At 42.2% G+C, this 22,096-nt stretch overlaps 1 protein-coding gene across 24 annotated transcripts in view; it reads right to left on the bottom strand.

Annotated features, from left to right (window-relative positions):
- The window catches only part of foxp1b (forkhead box P1b), a 243,519-nt gene that overhangs the window by 125,083 nt on the left and 96,340 nt on the right, over positions 1-22,096 (bottom strand). For 22 of the 24 annotated variants that reach the window (XM_070549199.1, XM_054748493.2, XM_070549203.1 and 19 more), the window contains one exon: positions 11,353-11,415. The gene's annotated coding sequence lies outside the window, so the exon portion shown is untranslated. Of the gene's footprint in view, positions 1-10,865; positions 11,271-11,352; positions 11,416-11,681; positions 11,867-22,096 lie in introns of those variants that run through there. The other 2 variants (XM_054748556.2, XM_054748554.2) reach the window with 2 other exon arrangements.

Below are 22,096 nucleotides of genomic sequence, written 5' to 3'. Positions count from 1 at the left end.
CGCTTTCTTCTGCCTTGTATTAGCTTTACATTAGCTGCTTTCACACAGAAACACTGAAAATGTTCAGTGACAGTTTGGTCCAGGGATTTTATGTCCTGGCTGCTCACATGAGCATTGCATAGCAGTAGGTTTTCTGATACAGAGATGTGGTCCATATGGTTAAAAACACAAGAAAGGGTCTCAGGTGAGGCTGCAGGAGGCAGGATGCAAAAAGAGTTGTAGTTTAAACATGAAGAGAAAAGAAAAAGGGATTCCTTGACCACACGTGTGTCTCTGTTCTTACCAGCCTTATCTGAATGAGCAGGAAGGTGCCCAGCAAACATTCGGACGTTTAATCAACGTTGAAAAGACGTCGGGGCGACGCGTCCCATAATGGTTGAAAAATAGTTCCAAAATGAAAGTTGAACCAACATCTTTTCTGGACGTGAATTACAAGTCTTTCGGCACGTCTCATTTGGACGTTTAATGACCGTCAGTGTACATCTCACCTACACTGTAAAATAAAATGTAGTTTTTACATTTAATAATAATTATAATAAATAGAATATGTCCTGTGTCTGACCTTGCTTTACCGATTGACTTATCCCAGCCTGGACTCAAACCCGGGTCCTCTACAGTGTAAGTCAGATGGCTAACCAGTTGAGCTATCCTGCTGATATTTATGAAGTGACAAACAGTAGATTTTCACTTACAACTGATTCACGACATGCCATGTGTTGAACTATACGTAAGTTATTGTCAACGTAACAGTTATACATGTAACTACAAATCTGAGTGGATTTTTAGGAAATGTTATGTTATTTTTTTTTTTAAATTGGACCGACCTACCCCGAATATTTTTGACCGTGGACACCACGTCGCCGCCGGACCAATGTTTTGTAGGGTCCTACCATGACTATTTTTGGCCATGGTCGGACCAATGTTTGCTGGGATGCTATGTTGAACTACACGTAACTAACTGTCAAAATAACAATTATAAATATAACTGTAGGCATGTACAAATGTATCTGAATGGATTTTTAAGACATGTTCTGCCAGGACCAGAACCAGGACCATCATTACTCTGATGTTTATCATGCTAACAGATGTAGCCTAGCAAACAACACTTCTGTAGATGGCCCTTTGTGGTTCAGAACGGATCATTGTTTACATGTTTTCCATGGAAACAACTGGAGTGGAAAACCAATATATTAAATAAACAGTGATATTTAAATTTTGCCTTACCAACCAGCCCTAGAAAAACCCTCAAATGTTGTTTACAGTGCCAAGCTCTGCCAGACTCGGAGCTGGATTATCCCTGTAACTTCCTCACTAAGAAAAAAGTTATGAAAATTGTTTTCCCTTTAACATTTTCTGATTTGGGGCAAGAAGAGCTTTAGTATAGTGTTAATCAATTACTGTAATAAAATAATAACTGTAATAATATCAATGTAATACTAATGTAATAATGTTATGCCTTTTCATCATATATCTCCATATTTTTGTAGAATTTTTTTGGTTTAGTGTTTTTTCATGTTAAGCTCATTTAATACCTCAATAGGCTGTAGGGACTTTCGATATGCTCTACCAATTGGTTGACCAGACAGGTAAAGACCTCCCTCTATAACAGTGTGTAATGGCTGTATACATGGCAGGGTTAGGGATCCTTAGCAGGGTGACCAAGTTTCAGTTCAAGAGTCTGATGCTTTTCCAGCCAGTCAACGTATTATCACTGTTGATACCTGCAAGTGTCTAGTGTGAAAGTTTTTTAGTGTTTTTTCTGGGGACACAAAAACCCAAAGATAGCCATTTGTAATATCTCTGAGTGGGTTACAAATAAGTTAGAGGAAGTGGAGGTGGCTGTTTAAAAAGCAATCTGTGTGGAGGAAGGTCCAGAGATGCCTACATTAATTATTTTATACTTCAGATTTACACCAACCTCTGATCTGGTCAGTTATTTTTAGATTTCCTGTGACTGAAAGAAAACGTCCTGTGACAAAAATGACAAAAACAAAAACGTGAACAAAAAATTAAAAATTTTTTGAGCCATGGTTTTCAAATGTTTTATTCTTCCAACCCACAAGTATGCTTGCACGACCCTCAAAGATAACCGAGTCGTACGCTGAAGATGAAGTAGCAGCAGCTCAGTAGTGGTTGACCTCTGACCCTGAATATTGCTGGTTTACGTTGTTGCTCTTTAGTAAATGAAGCAAGAACATAAAGGCATACCAAACAACCCCAGATACTGTAGAGCTTCTCTTAACATGGAGAGAACAACAAACTCTGACATTAGAAGTTACACCCACAGTTGTTGTCATTTTACTAATCAGGCTTTCTAATGATATCAGATTTAATTCAATGAACCATTGTTCAAAAACTAAATGATCCACCACACACATATTTACGTACTTTTCATGCTGTTTGTTTAGATGACTGAACCAGGAAGCTGGTATCTGTACGAGAAAAGATTACTGTAAATATGAAAAAAAGTGATTGCTCTGCTTTATTAACATTTTTTATTGTTTAAAAGGCCCACAGGTAGGTTAGTGTTTTCAGAAGTAAACATGCACGGCACAGTGTTTAATACACGTGTCACTGGGGGAAATGTAAGTAAAAACAAAGAGCGCGAGAGAGAAAAAGAGGTAAACGTTCTGGCATCGCCCCTGCTGCACCTGTATACATTTACAACGCTAACATATCCCTCGCTGTAAATATGTTCACTAGAAGCCTGCTGCCTTTCGCAGAAACCGACCTTGAAGCCAGTAAACAACCGTTCACAAAGTTCATTAACGTCAAAGAGGGTATAGTCTTTCCCCTCTGACTGAGAAAAAGGTCAGTGACATTACTTTATCAACATAATGTAGCGGCAGAGGGTGGAAATTGTTCAGATGTAAACAAATTCTGATAATAAACAGTTTTATCAGGAACTCTGGTTAAAACTAAATGTAAAGGGCATAGACATGACAGACTGACTGGATCACCGGTCTTTACGTGTAACTGTAATGTATCCTGTTTCATATGAGATAAACTCAGAACTCTAGAGAACTTCACTGTCTTGTTTTAAATAAAGATCATAATATGTTAGACATGTTTGGGTCTAAAGACTGAAGTGTGTGTTGGTAAGACGCTAGAATGAAGTTGCTGTAAGTTGTAAGAAGTTACAATTGAAGCTTCTGAAGATCTTTCAGCGATCATTATGATTCAGATTTAAGAACTACAGGAATTTCTAATAATGTCTGATATTTAAATGTATTTTTCTGCATTTTCAAGATTGATAGAATAATAAAAACCAGGTGACTTCCCTTGATTTTGGTACCAAACTACAATATCATATTATTAATTTCTTATTCAGGGTATCTGCAGGTTTAAGGGAGCCAAATGTAAGACTTTTTAAGACCTTTTTTAAGGCCACTTTGACCTAATGTAAGCAATTTTTTTACAATTAAATTTAAGCTATAATTTCCAGCTATTGCCTGGAACCGGTGCTAACCACGTCGCGAACGTGGGATTAGCCATCCAGTTACCATTAAATTTGCACTTCCCCATGGCACAAGCTCCCACTAGCTTAACCAGCTAATGTGCTCATCTAAAAGTAGCCCCCCTTCACAACCAACTACGGTTCCGCTCGTGCCAATATCACACACAAAAAATGCTGTAAACTAACTACAAAGTCACGAAATTTTTATATAAATAAAAGAATCTTGTTTATTGGGTCTTTGGTAATTTAAGACCATTGGAAACTGTATTTAAGGATTATCTGTCATTTTTAAGGATTTTTAAGGCCTTAAATTTGGAAAAGCAAATTCAAGACTTTTTAAGACTTTTTAAGGACCCGCGGACACCCTGTTATTAATCACCTTGGAAGATAAACTTCTACTTACTGTTAAACATTTTTTAACTTAAACCCCTCACTCCCGTCAATGCTGAAGGACTCTACTCTGAGCCCCTCGTGAACATCAATCTACTGTCTTCGATCGACTACTGCAATGCCCGTCTAACTGGTCTTCCAGCCTGTACCGTGTACTTCAAATTGTCCAGAATGCAGCGGTGCTTCTGGTCTTCAGTCAGCCTAAAATAGCATGTCACCCCTCTGTTCATTGAGCTCCAGTGGCTACCACTAGCTGCACGCATCAAATTCAAATAGCTAGTACTAGCATACAAAGTCCTGGATGGTACGGCTCCCATCTACCTGAATCATCTTGCAAAAGCTTACGTCTTTGCCCGGCCACTCTCGTCATCGAAAGATCGTTGGTTAGCAGTGCCTACACCACGCTCAGGCCAATCCAGACTCTTTTCATGTATCGTTCCACAGATGTGGAATGACCTACCAAGCACTACCAGAACAGGGGCTTCCTTGTCGATTTTCAAGAAACTTCTGAAGACTCAGCTGTAAGTTGCTTTGGACAAATGCGTCTGCTAAATACATGAACATAAACATCAGAGCTTCTTAGCTTATAGCAGCCAATCAGGCCACGGGCCAAACATCCATCCAGCTGTTCATGAGGTATTTTTCACATAAACAAACACAGGCAGAGGCAACAACATTTTCAGCCACTTTTCACTCTTCAGCCATGGGAGATAATTATTAAATATTATCACACAGCTTTTTTTTTATCTGCCTCCATGATGACTGAATGGAAGTCTAGGAGACAAACGTGTGGCTGTTTCCTGTTTCAATACGTTACATAAAAACCTTCAGAAACATTATTTCCACTGATGTTACATTTGTCCCTAAAACAATGAAACATACTTTATTTTTTGACTATTTGGTGCATCGCTTTCTGAAGCATGACTTTAAAGGTCAGAGTTAAGAACACATCACATGATGTGTGTTTGATCCCAGCCCAAGTATTTTCCCAAGGATTCTGTGGCTCTGTACTGTGTAAATCAGGCAGGCTGACCTTCTACATTCCTCATGCTCTGTCCTCCCATTCATCCACAGGCACAGATAATACTGGGTAAATATCATAAACGTGAGGATTTTAGGATTGAGGTGAGGCTGTCATCATCCTCTGCCAACTGGGGGAAGAAAGTCCGTGCATCTGAAAGAACCCCGTCTCTGCTACCAATAGACACCGCTGGAGTTAGCTCACCCTTCATTTTGTGGATTTTTTCATTGGCATTTGCTCAACTGTCCACTTCTGCAATAAGACTGATTACTAAGAGAAATATTTGAACCAACGTAGCAACCATTAAATTACAAAAAGGTCACACACCTCTGCGACTCCTCTTCAGTATTCTTAGTCTCTGGGTTATTTAATGATCGTGAATGTTCTCTAAGTATTACTGAGACGTCTTGAGGTCGGGGTGTGACCTGAAGCTGAACCGGCCTCTACTGGGCCGTATGGAAGAGGGCAACGTGCACTCCAAACACATCACTCCACCCCCCGATAAATAACTTCACACAGCAAACAGGGGCCCATCCGTCAGGCTGCACACAGCTAACAACAGGACACGGACAGAGATTGATGGGGAGAAACAGACAAATAAAGAGAGACAGAGGGAAGACAAGATGAGGGGACAGAGAAGAGAGGTGGTGGTGGGGGTGTTTGTGAGGGCATCCAACTCTAAGAGAGAGTAGATAAAAATCACATGGGAGCCAAGCAGCAAGGAAGGCCAAGTACTGTAGGACTGTGAAAGGCGGCCTGTGTTGCCGAGCTGTGACATTTGTTTCTTATTGTCTAAGTGGCAGCTGCAGCCCCCCACCCCCCCAAGCAAGGGGCCCCTCAGCTTTACTCCGGCCTGCCTCGACAGGGAGGTAACCATATTAGGACGCGTATGGTAAAGTAAACAATAACATAGTTGCAACGAGATGGAAATTTTTCAGCTAATGGTGTTTGTCATTCCTGTTTTCAGTGCACTGAGCCTGTGTTGTTTCTAACCGTCCAGAGAGACTTTGTTTATGAAAACAACGTAGAAGCCAAGGCTAAAATCACAGGGAGAGGGAAAAAGGGGAAAGAAATCATAAATAAATATAAACGCTTTAAAAATGCCTCCACTTCTGTTATTTGATTACACAAATAAACCCGCACTTGGTCTGAAATAGACTTTTATTTGTTCTGTCCATTTCAGGCCATGTCCATGACAGAGGCTGAGATGTTAAAACCATCACTCCCATCAGCTCCAGTCTGTCACATTAAACTGGTAACGTTTCTGAGAAAAAGCCTTTCAACACAGATGTAGATAAAGCAGCGTGATTCTGAACTGTTGCTTTACACAGAAGGAGGAAAAAAACACTATCAAATCATAATAAAACTGAATCAAACAATGTAGAAAAATGATAACGCTCAATTTCTGTATCCAAAACAAAAAAAACTGCTAAATCTAAACGAGTCTTTGTGGATTTTTTTTATTGAAAATTATGTTTATAAAAATCCACAAGGTTTACGCCTAAGTCGATTTAAACTACGAGGGTGCACACACAACAGGAAATGACATCATTAACATCTGGCTCTTGCTTTAATAAACAATCTAATGGCCATATTTGCATCAATGACCAACAACCAACCAGATTTTTCCTTTCAGCGAAGGTCATCCAGGATGGAGTCCAGTCACCTCCACCATAATTACAGGGAAGGTACAGTTTCAGTCATCACTAATAGCCCTTCCACACTAGGACCATCTCCACTCCACTCAGTCAGCCCCAGCCTGGCCGGGATGATTACACACATTCTTCCACACATCCTTTGATTTGTAGACTTGACTGTGCATATGGGCGACTTCTAAAAGTGGCACAAAAACATTGGCTCAAGATATCAGTGATGTCATGAGTGCATCTCCGAGCATGTGGGTGGGGCAAAAGACAAAGTGTCTCATTTAAATGAAACAAAGGCAGCCGCAGGCAGTGTTGCTTTTGGAGACTCTGACTCTGATATTGCATCTGCTCTGCTGTGTCTGTCCTGGTGCAGCTCAACCCTGGCAGTGCTCTGTGTGTGTGTGTGTGTGTGTGTGTGTGTGTGTGTGTGTGTGCGCGCTCCTCAGTGAGAGACAGAGTTTACTCCACAGTATCTGGAAGGATAATAAACTGCATGCGGGAAGCCCCCACTGGATGATTCCACCAATTGGAGGCCCTCTAAGGCCCTGTCCACACGTAGCCGGGGATCTGCCAAAACGTAGATATTTTTCTACGTTTTGGCCTGTCATCCACACGAAAACGGAGTTTTTTTCACACAAAAACTGATCTTTTTAAAAACTCCGGCCAAAGTGAAGATCTGCGTTTTCTCCGTTTTGGGTGTCTGCGTGTGGACGGACAAAACCGGAGTTTTAAGGTCCGCAACGTCACTTTCCGCGACAAAAAAATGCTGACATCACGTGTGCGACCTGTGTTTACACTAGCTGACAGCATGGATGCCCTCAGAGCTGCGCTTGCTTTATCAATTGTCCAAGCGCTTTTTGCTTGTTTGTTTTTGCAAGCAGAATTACTGCTCCTTGCAGAACACCACAGACGAAGGACGAGGTTAAGAACGGGGGAAGTACTGCCGCCTACAGGTCTGGCATGTCCTTAACAACGTATTTATCCGGGTACGTGTGGACAGTTTTTAAAACGAGGTGGTGTGGATGCAAGTTTTTGGAGGGGCGGATATTCATTTAAAAAAAAAATGGCTACGTGTGGACTAGGCCTTAATGGTAGGCATGATTTTGAGTTGGTCAGTAAGTCAGCAGTGGGTGTGTTGGACCAGTTCAGTCCGAAGCAGACCGCCTTGGGAAGAGAGCTGAAAAAACAACTGGTGGCAAGTAGAAAAATCCAGGCTATTCAGATAACACTTCCTACCCTGTCTAGGCAGAGTAGAGCCGATGCTAGTGTGAACGCCCCATAAAAGCAAACAAGGCCCCAGAAATCAGCCAATTAGAGTGCTCCGTCTCCTTTTTATTGGTTGTTTTAATTAGTAGAAGTGTGGCCCGATCAGAGATCTATTCATGTGTGTTTGTGCCGACTCAGAGCTCAGCTGTAGTTTTTCCAGAGCACAGAGCAGAAAGGTCTACTGCCACCAAAGCAGACTTCTGCAATTTTGTCCTCTGCACATGTTGACTTCCTTTGTTTGGTTTTCAGCCACCTCTCTTCAGCTCTTTTTCTGTGCCCTGTTCCTAATCTCACCCCAAAAATGCAAGCTGTTTATTTGTGTAGCGCTGAAGCCGTTCCGTTAAATAGCCCCGCCAGGTGCTTTATCCCTAAAAGGGATTTGTTTTCTTAAATAAACACAAAAAGCAGCAGACTGTCAGACTCCTAAGGACTGTGACTTTAGCTGGGCGTAATAAAGTCAGAACTGTTAAACTAAAACGGTTGTAGGGAGTCGTGTGTGCAAAACGAGGAGAAATCTTTACGTTTGTCCTAATTTATAAACATTGTGGTGTTTTTTTTAGGTGTTTTGACTTTAAAATCTGATTGTAAAACTGTCCCCATATTATAAGCTGATTTTCTTCATTTAGTTTCACACACACACACACACACACACACACACAAATGCACGCATGCACACGCACACACACACACTCATATTTTGCTCAGCAGAAAACAAATCAACCGGAAAAGCAAAGCTGGAAAAGAGTTTGCCACTTTTTCTCTCACTTGCGTGATATTCTTTTCATCTGGCTCTAACAACTCATCTGCAGATGGATTTTGCTTACTTTTTGTCGCCTCAGTCAATCTCGCACCAAGGCTCTTGTCATGTTCTCCGTCTGCACCTGGTAGCCGACTGACGTTATCAAAGCTCCTCGCTCTCTGCCGTGTATGAATCTGTCAATATGTTTCAGGCCAAAAGAAGACGTGTCTGTCTGATGCTGATAGAAAAATAGATTGAAACCTGACATGTGTGTGTGTTTTCACCCGAAAATAAAAAAAGAAAGATGTTTTAAGTAGCTTGGAGATCACACATCTGCGATAACAATATCAGTTAAATTCCACCCACCTCTTAGGAGCAGATAATTCATGTGTGGGCTTTCGTATTAGAATGTTGCTCTGGTGTGTAAGATGCCACATTCAGCAAGCAGGCGTGCAGCTGAGAGCGCAACCTGTTTAGTGAGACGACACGGCGCTGGGCGGTCTGCCAGCCGGTGTCCTGATAGCGGCCGACGCAGCCATGGGAGCAGAGCATCAGATAGGAAGAGCAGACGGTGGCCAGGTGAGGGTGTTTAGAATACTCTGACACATCCTGTGATCTCAATCAACAGGAAAAAGCACAAGTGCCCCGCTGCTTCGTGCCTCCTGCCTTCGTCTCTATTGTGACGGGCTTGTGAGGGACGATCATTTTTCATTTTCATGCCGCCTCGCGTCTATTCTGCCTGTCACTGTTTGTAACCAGAGCAGATAAGCTCGGAGGGCAGATTACGGTACTTACAGCGCGTGAAAAACACAGCAACTAAACTGCCAGTGACAGAAGCATTTAACTTTCCTGCAAGAAATCTCCCCCATGTGGCACTTTCGCTACAGCGAGTTGTTTATTATGTTCCAAGCGAGGCATAAGCGATTAAAGGAGCTCTTAAGAATCAAAGTGTTATAAATGCATGGAAACACAGCCGGCTGTAAATGCCACAGAATTAGAGGCTTACCAAGCCTAATACTAACACATGGCAATTTTCAGCTTGATGCTGATATAAAGAAATTACTTTTTTCTTCTTAAAGTAAGCAATAACTGCAGTCAAGGGGACGATTACAGAGGCCCTATTTTCATCCCAGCATAAATCTGAGCACGACCTTTTAGTGGGTCCAACTCATGAGGACACTTGTTTATTCCTAAAACCTCCATAAAAAGTTTATTAACAGAGAGACTTCTGCGGCCACAAAGAAAGAGCACGAACCAGCGCGTTCACGGCAGCAAACGAGGAAAAGGCACACAAAGCCGGGTGCCAGGTAGAAAAATTCCAAAGCCACGTTTTGAGCATGTGAGGCAGCAGGAAGTCATCAGGTTTGAATCAAGCGACTAAAAAGCAGCTTTTACACATCAGAGGCAGCGCTATCGCACAGATACGCCTCTGTGATGATAAACTTCAGGATATCTAAATCAAAACTTTCGTCAGACCGCCTCAAGCCTGTATTTGACATTCCTTTGTTCTAATTTCTAACGTATGGTTGATCCATATGGACAGCCAGCACCGTACATGTTTTTTTTTTTTTTTATCTGCACGCTTGCCCTGTTCGACTCTGCAGCCCTTTAAAGAGTTTTTCACAACAAGACACATTAATCCCATAAGCTGCCACGGGGATTTCTGCATTTGCAATGCAATCAAACTCAGACTAGAGTCAATAATTAAGCTGATTTTGCCACATTAGCATTAATTACGTAAGCGTTTCAAAGATCTGATCTCACATCTGGAGCAAGCAGCTGTGGGGCCAGCATGTGGAGAAAGTGCTCCAGATAAACCGGACCAACATGGATCTGACACTAATGACAGATGGGCCAGAACCAAAACCGGACCAATACTGAATGATGAAGAGATTTTTTTTCTTTAATAATTATTTTGAGATATTGATGAAAAAATGATTCTGAAATGAAATAACTTAATGTTTATGATTTGGATGCATGACAGAAGACTGTTCTTATGGAAGTATACCTTCTCTATAAATCTACATTTCACTCAGTTTAATTTCGATCTCTTTTCCTGATAACGATGAAATTTAATTTGAATTATGTAATTAATGGGATTTTTTCTGTCGTTTGAAGCTTCTACTGATTTGTTTTTCATATTTCTGATGCCCTAATACCAAAGAGCTAAGATTAATAATCAAATACACACCAAATAAAAGCTCTGGGGTTAAAACTACAAACATAATTTAAGTGCACGGGTGTTTTACGCAGCGCGTTCACACACAAAAGCAAGCAGGTGACTAAAACAGAGTTGAGATGAAGACCCCCCCCCCCCCCCCTGCTCCTCAAAGCCCACACACGCACCATTTTCCTCAGAGTCCTCAGCTGATCACTCTGTCAAAAGTTCACGCCCTAAGGCCTTCCGTCAAAGGAGACCGGCCATCGAAGAACAACCAGAGAAACATCCGTCTTCTTTAGTTTTGCATCATCTACTGTGAGAAGAAAACTTCTTCAAACCAAGCAGCCGTCCACGAATCCTCCGCTGCTCCTCACTGGCTGCCACTTCAAAGTGAGTCTAAACCGTTCATCAGAGCTCCAATTCTGCCTGCAGGAGATCTGGATCTGTCCTTTTCCTACTCGCCATGCTGGTTTCAGGGCAGCGACGTGTCAAAACAATGAGAGGGCGCACCTGTTGATCCCCCTGATCACCCGCCAGGGCCCAAACACGCGCAGAAAACGCAGTACACAAACAGGAAAACCACACAGCATTCAGTTAATTATTAAGCCAATTCGATAAAACACACACACACACACACACACACACACACACACAGTGATTGGGTGTGTTTACCTTCTACAAGGACCTAGTCAAAGCAATCTCCAGTTCCAGCGGTGGTGAAACGGCCTCCTCAGCCTGCAGACACAAAGCAGAGAATTATTTATGGTGATGGAATAATTAGCACGGAGGAGCACGCGTGTGTCGTCAGCACCTAAAAGGCAACGTGCACAAGTGTAAACCAAATGCTACCAACAAGGCCACCAGTTGCTATTGATCAGACCAGAGGAGGTAGACAACTGGTCTAATAAGTTCTGAGAAATCCTCAGAAGCAAATCGATGCCCTGCATTCCTGCGCTGTTTGCATTTTCTTTGTTTGTGAGCCGCTGCACCCGTTAGCATACCTCCTTCGGCTGCCGAGGCCTCCATTTCAGCTCCCATCTGGACTGAAGGCACTTGTAGCTTATCTCCTGCAGCCTACTACTGTCCCCTGTGTGACATCCGGGTCTGTTTAACTACAACTGCACCCACTGATGATAACGCAGGAACAATGGGGCTGTCTGTGACTGCTTTATTTGCAAGACAAAACTATACTCCTAATAGTAATGCTGCCGCCCCCACCCCCACCACCACCAGCACCACGGTAAACACTGTAGCTGTACCTGACTCAACTCCCCTGGGTGGCCCTGACCTGCATGCTTGAAGCGCTCCAAAAGGAGCACTCAACCCAGGCCAAGAAATGTGGAGGAAAAACGAAAAGAGAGAGAAGGAAACAAAATTGTATTTTTATGGTAAACTGAGAAGTGACTGTGGGGCCCTATCACGGGTGAATTTGAATAAAAGCATTAAAGCATAACCAAATATAAAGAAGAAAACTTTAAAGCGTTCTCCTGCTGTTCAGTTTTTTTTTTTGTTTCCGTTTCTATTTGGCAGTCCAAACTGTGGCCAGGCGTTTGTGTGAGTTTATATCTAAGCAGAGTGACCGGAGATTAAACACCAAGTTGTCTGGTTTCAGCATTAACGACGAGCCCTCGTTGGATCCACATGCAGCTGCTCTGAACTCTACTGAGGGTTGAACAATCAGCCAGAATGGACCAATCCCACATAACTACCCTATTATTGTGATTCATTACACTTCAATTAACACGTCATCAATGGAATCGTAAATCAATGGTGAGTGGTGACAAATGACAGGTATTTTCTGTTTCAAACTACTAAACATCATTAATTCCCATCACCTGAAAGAGCCCCCAGGAGCCAAATGAGCTTACCCAACGCATAACATCCATTTAGATAAATGTTCCATCACTTTAACGACGGAACGTTGGAATAGGTGAGAAAAGCCGACACCAGGATCCTGATAGCAGCTTTTCTCCGTGTAATACAATGCCCATCTTGTAATACCTAAACAGATAATTGTCTCCATTTCAAACAGCACAAGGCGGTGATATTGTCATTTAGAACAGCGGGGGCGCGCAGATCGCAGGGTGAGGATAAACAAGTGCACGCTGCTTCACCCGGCTGGGAAAACCGAGCCCATCACACTCTCCCGCACTGAGATTTTAGGGAATGGAGCAACTCCTGGTTGAGATAATTACCCACCTAGGTGGGTTATGTGCATGCTCAGTAAGAGGCCTGGATCGGGAATATGAATCAAAATGCGACAATTTTAAAAGACTAAGGAAGCTAAGGAGCATTTTACAAGCTTCTTTCGTAAAGGCCTGAGATGATGTTCTGCATCTGTTGTGTTAAATAAAGTGGAAAATAGAAAAGCAATGACTTCTGACAAAGAAGGTCTAGTAGCAGTAACTGATAACTAACCATTAATACAACACAGGTTCTCAGGCTTTAGGTTAAAAACTTAATTTCTAGGTCAGGTCAAAGGTCAAGAACAACAAGAGAAACACTGTTATTAAGCCTACAAACAGAATGGATGGAAGTGTTTATACACAGCTGTTTCTTTATGGACCTAAGCTGCTTTACATGATGGCTATAAGATTGTGTTGATAATCATTAACCAGTGGTGTGCCACCATGGCCAAGACCACTAACCTACAACCACAGCCTTTACTCTAGAACAGCCTCTGGCCGTTCTGGGATTCTCCTGAACTCACTGGTTGCCAGTCCGCCTCCGTGTCTCTGGACTTTTGATGTTTCGTCCAATCAGATGTCAGCCTCTAAGTTTGTTCCTTTAGACCCAGGTATCAAATGCACCCAAGCTTTATCTCAAATAAAATACATTTTAAACTGATCATTTCAAGTGTAACATGACACCGTAGCAACCAAAAACGGAGGTATGCCTACTGTGCAGCTGATGCTGACGTGTAACGTCTGAGGTGAAAGCTCTGGTGAGCCTCTCATCAGCGCCGCAGGAAGAAGGCAGCAAAGACCAGGTGTGTGTGTGTGTGTGTGTGTGTGTGTGTGTGTGTGTGTGTGTGTGTGTGTGTGTGTGTGAGTGTGAGTGAGTGAGTGAGTGAGCGAGCGAGCGTGCGTGTGTGGGTGCGTGTGTGTGTGTGTATGTGTGTGTGTGTGTGTGTGTGTGTGTGTGTGTGTGTGTGTGTGTGTGTGTGAGTGTGAGTGAGTGAGCGAGCGAGCGTGCGTGCGTGGGTGCGTGTGTGTGTGTGTGTGTAATGTTTTAAAAAGCCCTGATATTGGTTAAAAATGCACATACCTGGTGAGAAAAATGGTTCTGTCTTTGAGACATGTTGGACTCAAGCTGGACTGGGACATAAAAAGATCTAATGATGACAGACAGGACACCAGTCTAACTCTCTCGTGCCCTACGGCCTGGACGTGAATGCCTTTAGAGGTGACTTAACAGCAGGAAAGTCTCAGGTAATCAGTTCAATGGGAAATGCAGATAAAAAGTTATACCTTCATTTGTTCTGCTTTCACATTGCACCTTGCAAGCAGAGCAAACCAACATATAAAACCTAACGTAATTACAACCGCTGCTTGTTTCTGGTTAGGGTTACTCTAAACCAGTTCTGACCACGATGGAGGAACAACACAAAGATGAAAACCCAACTCAGTAATGTCCTGCCACTCCCACATTTACCAGTTTGACAGGAGTAGCTCAGACGTTTTCACAAACACTGACATACTAATCATTCTCTGTACCTCCTAACTTCTTCACATTATCATAAGGACAGTTTTTCTTCGTTTACCTGTAACACTTCCAAAGACCTATAACATCACCTTGCTGCAGATAGTCATTGTGCATCGTTCTACTGTCTGGTGCACTTTACACAAACAGAGCTGCTTGAGGTCTGCTAAAGCACATCTGGATAAGCCAGCTTGAGTTTGGAATAATGTGCTATGGACTGATGAAACCAAAATTGTGTTATTTGGGCATAACAAGGGGTCTTATGCATGGAGGAACAAGAACACAGCATTCCAAAAAAATACAACTGCTGCGTACAGTAAAACATGGTGGTGGTTCCATCATGCTGTGGGCTGTAATAATAATAATAATAATAATAATACATCAAACTTATATAGTGCTTTTAAGGACACTCAAAGATGCTTTCATACATTCACACACTGCTAGTGATGGTAAGCTACTATGTAGCCACAGCAGCCCTGGCGCGGCCTGACAGAGGTAAGGCTGCCATTTGGTGCCGTCGGCCCCTCTGACCACCACCAACACAGGCAAGTTGGGTGAAGTGTCTTGCCCAAGGACGCAACAACAGGATACCCCTGGCGGGAGCTGGACTCAACCCCATGACCCTCCAACCATGAGGAAACCCGCTCTACCTCCTGAGCTACCGTTGTGTTGCCAGTGCAGGGACTGGGAATCTTGTTCCAGTTGAGGGACACATGGATTCCACTCAATATCAGGAGATTCTGGAGACCATTGTCCAGGAATCAGTGACAAAGCTGAAGCTGCACCGGGGCTGGATCTTTCAACAAGACAGCGCTCCTAAACCCTGCTCAATATCTACTAAGGCATTCATGCAAGGAACAAGTGGAATGTTCTGGAACTGCCATCTCAGTCCCCAGCCCTGAATATTATTGAGAATCTGTGGTGTGAGTTAAAGAGAGCTGTCCATGCTCAGAAGACATCAGATCTGAATGATCTAGAGATGTTTTGTAAAGAGGAATAGTCCAAAATACCTTCAACCAGAAATAAGACTCTCACTGGAAGCTATAGGAAGTGTTGAGAGGCAGTTATTTCTGCTAAAGTGGGATCTAATAAATACTGAGTTCATTTAGTACCCACATTTATGCACCTGCCTAATTTAGTTTAAACAATTATTGCACACTTTCCTTAAATCCCATAAACTATGTTTCACTTCTCAAATATCACTGTGTGTCTCCTATATGATTAATTGACCTGAAATGGTTTATTTAACAACCAATTATTTATACAGGAAAATCATCAAGATCAACAAGTCAGCCCAAATGTTTGCATCCCACTGGAAAAGTGAACCATGACCCCTGTTTTAGATGAACCAGAGAACACTTGTGTGATCCTAACCAGAGTTCAGGTTGGCGTTCACACCGTCCCTAATAAGCAGACTATACATGTGTGTGTGTCTGATGAGCTCTACATTGTGAAAATGATCTAAAGGGTGTTATATTGTACACACCAGTGCAGTAACAAGAATGAACCCTGTTTTAGAAGTAAAACACACTTGATTACATCATACTAATGGATTCCCAGATCGACTTGCTGTTTGTTCCAAACCAGAATCTAGACATGGAGAATAGGTACTCTGAAAGATCAGATGGACCAAATACATGTTTCTTTGCTCTATGCAAATACCGCCGCTGTCATTGTAGTCACCAGGTGAAAAAAACAGAGAGCTTCCTATTTCCAGTGGAAAGCTGGTACAATCAGAAGGGTTTTTTATTATGATAATGAACTGCTGTGGTTACATCTAAGCGTGAACGGTCTCATTGTATTCTGTCCACAAACCTGTGAAGTGGACTTACCTATTTGTGAAGGGGTCGCAGCTTCACAATACGCTCTCTACTCCCAGGTATGTTATCGGTGCCTTTGGCTTTGTTGAAAGATTGTGTGTTCAAAATATGAATTAATACCCCTCTACTGAAACGGACCCAATCCCAACAAAAAGCCCACATTCAGCGTGGACAGCTCTTCAGCTCCTCTAATGGACAGCTCGCCTCTCTCTTCACACCGTGCAGACAAAAACGACGAGGGCCCATGAATATTTACCACTGAGTAAAGTTATTCCATTAATTACTCTAAGCATGCTTTATACTGTATCTGCGGCCACTTCAGTAGCAGCTTGTTAATGAAACTTCACCATATTAATAAATGCTCTGCTCAATGGTTGTCAATGGGAAGCTGCTAGAGTTGTCTTGTGGTTCTTTTAGACCATTTAGTATCAGCATCTGAACAAATCCACAGCGTACTTAACACGACAACACCTAACAGTGTGTTTGAATCAAATAAAAACAGAGGTGTGTGATCCTGGTTTAACACACCTCACGGCTGGTGTATCTCCATTAAGAGCGTTGTGTAAATAAAAAGAGGGAGGTGCTAGTCAGTGATATCAACATGCAAGATCGTTGTTGTTTGTTTTTAGGGTGTGTGCATTTTTCAAACTAAGTGGCTTACACTCCAAACCACAGGAAAAGCTGAAGCGTGACTCACCTCTCCACAAATGCAACAGCATACTGTATGATCTGGACGCCACATTGTTTTCTCCAGCTTTTCCATCTGGCCTTTTATTAAAAACGACTGATTAAAATTAAAAACATGACTGAGTCTTGTGAAAGGCATTTGGGGGAGAAGACAAAAACAAGCACTTTTTCTTCTTTCTGATGTGATTGGCAGCACCGCAGTATAATATTGTAAAACCAAAACAGACTGCAAACAACAGCGCTTTCTGACACGCAGACAGACTCAGACCTCACCAATTATACCCAAGTTCTATCCAGCCTGCCGTTTTTTCTGGCAGTAGTTTTGCTTTCTTTGTTGTCTTATTACCAACTAAAAGGCATTTCCCTCCTAAACCAAAGTAAGGCAGGGCTTGCATTTCTTTTGCAGTATTAAAATGAGCTCATTTAAAACAAGAATGCCCAGTAACTAAGTGAATGGCATCCATCAGGAAATCCTATCTGCTGAGTGTGAGGCCCAAGCACCTTCTTGTAGAAGTTTGGGAAAAAAGCAGGTCAGTTTAACCATTCCACACTGTTGATGCATAATGAATATTATCTAGCGCTCACTTCATAATCTGTTTAGTTCTGCCAACATGTGTGTCAGGCTCCAGCTCTTCTTCACCTACAGTAAACCTAAAACCATCTGTAAACTGTAGGTTCTGATTCAGCATGAAGAAATCTAATCTCAACTCCTCCTGCCACTGCTTTGGTCTGGCTTTAGGCCACTTTTACATCGGATTAACCCCTCTTCAGGAACTACACGATGCATTAGACGATGGCTGGATCACACCAAACCTGAAAAACCTTTATCTGTGTGAAGGAAATCATGATCCTGCTCCTTTCCAGATTTTCTGCATCTGAAAAGCTCACCACAGTCTTTATGTAGGCACAAATGTGCCATGACAGCACGTATGACCACAACTGCACAATGCGTTACCACTCAAAACACGTAACACACTTTATTCACAAGCACACTCATCCCAACAATTTACAGCTTGAGGGGGAAACATGGGTTCAATGTCTTGCCCAAGGGCAGTTTGACATGTGGTGGGAAAGTTGGGATTGATGACTATTCCAATTGGCTGGGAACTGCTTCTGCTTCAAAGAACAGCCATCCAAGGTGTCATATTTATTTTATTTATTCATAAACTTATTTTTAAGAGGATTAAACCGCTTAAGATGTACCATTTCATTTTCGAGCAAATCCACTTATCATTAAATGAAATTTAAAGCAATATATTAGAATTAATAAGAAAAGACTATTCCAAAACATTAACCAAAAACAAGTTTTTTTATTAACGAATAAAAAAGTAAAAATCCTGTGATGGCGCATTTACGTATGTACGCAAAAAATCCCGTGCATTCCTGAAAATCAATGAAAAAGGACAGAAAAATAAATACATAAAGTGGCTGTTAAATGTAAAAAAATTACAAATGGACATAACATGTTCATATACAGAAGCAAATGAAAGGATGCAATAGACCTAAAAGCAGCTGCTAAGATTTTCCAGTCCATCGGAGCTCTGACAGAAAAAGCCAGCTTTCCTGACTCCTTTTAAAAATGGGGTACCACAAATGACATTTGATCAGCTCTGTGCATATTGTAATGAGAGTGGAACGGTATTAGCAAAGTGATTAAATACGATGGGAGATTAAAATGAACACATTTGAAAATAAACAGCAACCAGTGAAGCTTCTGCCTAGCTCCAACAGAAAACCAGGAAGGCAATCATACATATAATAGTGATGAGTTCAAAATGGACAACACAATACAAAATGACATAAGCTGTTATAAATAATATTAACAGAGTGAAGAGAGGGAGCAGTAGAGTTCTGATAAATGTCATCAGCATAATCCGACTGTGGAAACAGAAGCTGAATGACAATATGCTTTCTTACGCACATATCAAAGCAATTAGTTGAGCGATATAAGATTCTGAAGCTAAAGTTGATCTTCTTTGTGACTGACTGAATGTGCTTTTGATGGATAGATCCCATTCTAGCCAGACACCCAAATATTTAATCGATTCAGAAGCTTTACGCTTAGACAGATCTAAAAAAAATGTAAATTTAATTCACCAAGTGAAGCAGAGGAAGGATTTCTCTGAAAAAGCATGGAATGCAGTTTAGATTTATTTAGGAGCAGCTTGTCGTGAGCTAACCAGTGTTACACCCCATTGAAGTTAGACCAAAGACAATGTTTAAATTTAAGCAAAGGTTGGTTTTGAGCAACACAGAATAGTATCATCAGCATACACTCACCTTAAAGATTATTAGGAACAGCTGTTCAAATTATCCTTAATGCAATTATCTAAACAACCAATCACATGGCCGTTGCTTCAATACATTTAGGGGTGTGGTCCTGGTCAAGACAATCTGAAATCCAAACTGAAGGTCAGAATGGGAAAGAAAGGTGATTTAAGCTATTTTGAGCGTGGCATGGTTGTTGGTGCCAGACGGGCCGGTCTGAGTATTTCACAATCTGCTCAGTCACTGGGATTTTCACCCACAACCATTTCTAGGGTTCACAAAGAATGGTGTGAAAAGGGAAAAGCATTCAGTATGCGGCAGTCCTGTGGGCCAAAATGCCTTGTTGATGCTAGAGGTCAGAGGAGAATGGGCCGACTGATTCAAGCTGATAGAAGAGCAACTTTGACTGAAATAACCACTCGTTACAACCGAGGAATGCAGCAAAGCATTTGTGAAGCCACAACACGCACAACCTTGAGGCGGATGGGCTACAACAGCAGAAGACCCCTTCGGGTACCACTCATCTCCACTACATATAGGAAAAAGAGGGTACAATTTGCCCGAGCTCACTAAACTTGGACAGTTGAAGACTGGAAAAATGTTGCCTGGTCTGATGAGCCTAGATTTCTGTTGAGTCATTCAAATGGTAGAGTCAGAACTTGGAGTGAACAGAATGAGAACATGGATCCATCATGCCTTGTTACCACTGTGCAGGCTGCTGGTGGTGTAATGGTGTGGGGGATGTTTTCTTGGCACACTTTAGGCCCCTTAGTGCCAATTGGGCATGGTTTAAATGCCACGGGCTACCTGAGCATTGTTTCTGACCATGTCCATCCCTTCACGACCACCATGTACCCATCCTCTGATGGCTACTTCCAGTAGGATGATGCACCATGTCATAAAGCTCCAATCATTTCAAACTGGTTTCTTGAACATGACGATGAGTTCACTGTACTACAACGGCCCCCACAGTCACCAGATCTCAACCCGATAGAGCATCTTTGAGATGTGGTGGAACGGGAGCTTCGTGCCCTGGATGTGCATCCCACACATCTCCATCAACTGCAAGATGCTATCCTATCAGTATGGGCCAACATTTCTAAAGAATGCTTTCAGCACCTTGTTGAATCAACGCCACACAGAATTAAGACAGTTCTGAAGGCGAAAGGGGGTCAAACACCGTATTAGTGTGGTGTTCCTAATAATCCTTTAGGTGAGTGTATAAATGCACACAACACAGCGCAAAGATAAATCATAAATAGAGATTGAAAGTAAGAAAAGCCCCAAGAAAGAACCTTGAGGAACGCCTCTCAAAACTCCCGTTGTCTAGACTGGGATCCATTATAAGAAACAATTTGTTAATGATTAATAAATAAATGACTTAAACCAGAGAGCAGATGTCCTAGATCAGCCAAATGAATACAATTTGTCCAAGAGCAGGTAATGGTCAACCAGATCAAACACTTTACACAATTCAAGGAAAATAGCACCTGTGGCTAGGCTATTGTCAAAACCAGAGTATATATTAGTGAGTTTCAACAGAGCAGTAGTGGTGGAAACATTTTTTCAGAATCCTGATCGAAAGCGAGATAATACATTATTTTCATCAAGATAACTAGATAGCTGATTGAACACTAACATTTCAAATATTTTAGCGACTACATCAGTTATTGCAGTATTAATTAATTCTTGCAATAATATTAGTGACCATGTTGCTACAGAAACACATTTCATTGGATTGTAGAGTCAAAGGTGATAATCCTGGATACTGGGCACTGAATGCTACTGGTTTCTTGTCTTGCATTTGGAGCACAACTAAATCCGATCTGATGTCATTCCTAGGTCTGAGTTTAATTCTGAGTTCCAACTCCCATGGCCTGTATTTGATATAGCGCCTTCTAGAGTCCTGGGACCCCCAAGGCACTGTACGACACAACCAGTCATTCACCCATTCACACACACCTTCACACCCTGGTGGTGATGAGCTACAATGCCCTGGGGCACAGGCGAGTCTGCCATACACAGGCACCACCGATCTATTCGACCACCAAAGGCGGGTCAAGTGTCTTGGCCAAGGACACAACGGCAGCGACAGACTGAGCATGGCTCGAACCTACAACCTTCCGATTATGGAGCAAGCACTTAACTCCTGTTGCCCATGGTAAATCATAAGCATGACGTTAGTGTGAGCAGTCCTCAGTGTGTATGCAGAAACTGTTTCGATCACCATGATGTCAACCCACCATCACTTCCCTATGTAAGTCTTGAGAATACCCAAAAATACTTTGGACTGTGCCTTTCACAATGCCAAGCCCACAAAATGTTTAATCTGCATCCGAAAGACTCACTAAGACCCTACAAAGACCGCCCACAATCTTGCAAATTATTTACATCACTGCATCTCAGCTCTCTACGGATAGTATCACCTCCAACCCTGAAACACACTGCGCATGACCGTGTCTGGAGATGCACATGCAGGTGCCCTTACAACATTTAGATCACTGCATACATATAAACTAAGCAACCTGCTGAGCCACAGCTGGTATTGACTGCCAACCACTTATTAAACCACACAAAAATCTGTCAGTTACACAAAGAACACAACATGTACACAGCCACACTCACCCAACACAGTTCCCTAATAACAAGGAGAGGAGGAAACAGAAAATGAAAGAATGTGGCAAGAAGGTAGACAAATGATTCAACATACCCACGCACAGCTAAACAGACTTTCATCATGTTCATGAAACTTTACACCGACTCAGATTCCCTCCAAATGTTTGAAATCCACTTCTACAGAAGTGGAGAAGGCCGCAGATTTAAGTGACAGGTCGCTTAAGTAGTGTGTGATAGTTGAGTGTGTTTCACACGTGTAGGGGGGGGGGGGGGGAGAAGTTGAGCAGTGCTGAAAGGGACAGAAGGTATGTGGTCAAAACACA

The sequence above is a fragment of the Nothobranchius furzeri genome, chromosome 3 (genome assembly GCF_043380555.1).
Source record: "Nothobranchius furzeri strain GRZ-AD chromosome 3, NfurGRZ-RIMD1, whole genome shotgun sequence".
Classification (NCBI taxonomy): Eukaryota; Metazoa; Chordata; class Actinopteri; order Cyprinodontiformes; family Nothobranchiidae; genus Nothobranchius; species Nothobranchius furzeri.
The sequence above is the reverse complement of the archived record's forward strand: the minus strand, read 5'-3'. Positions and strand labels throughout refer to the sequence as shown.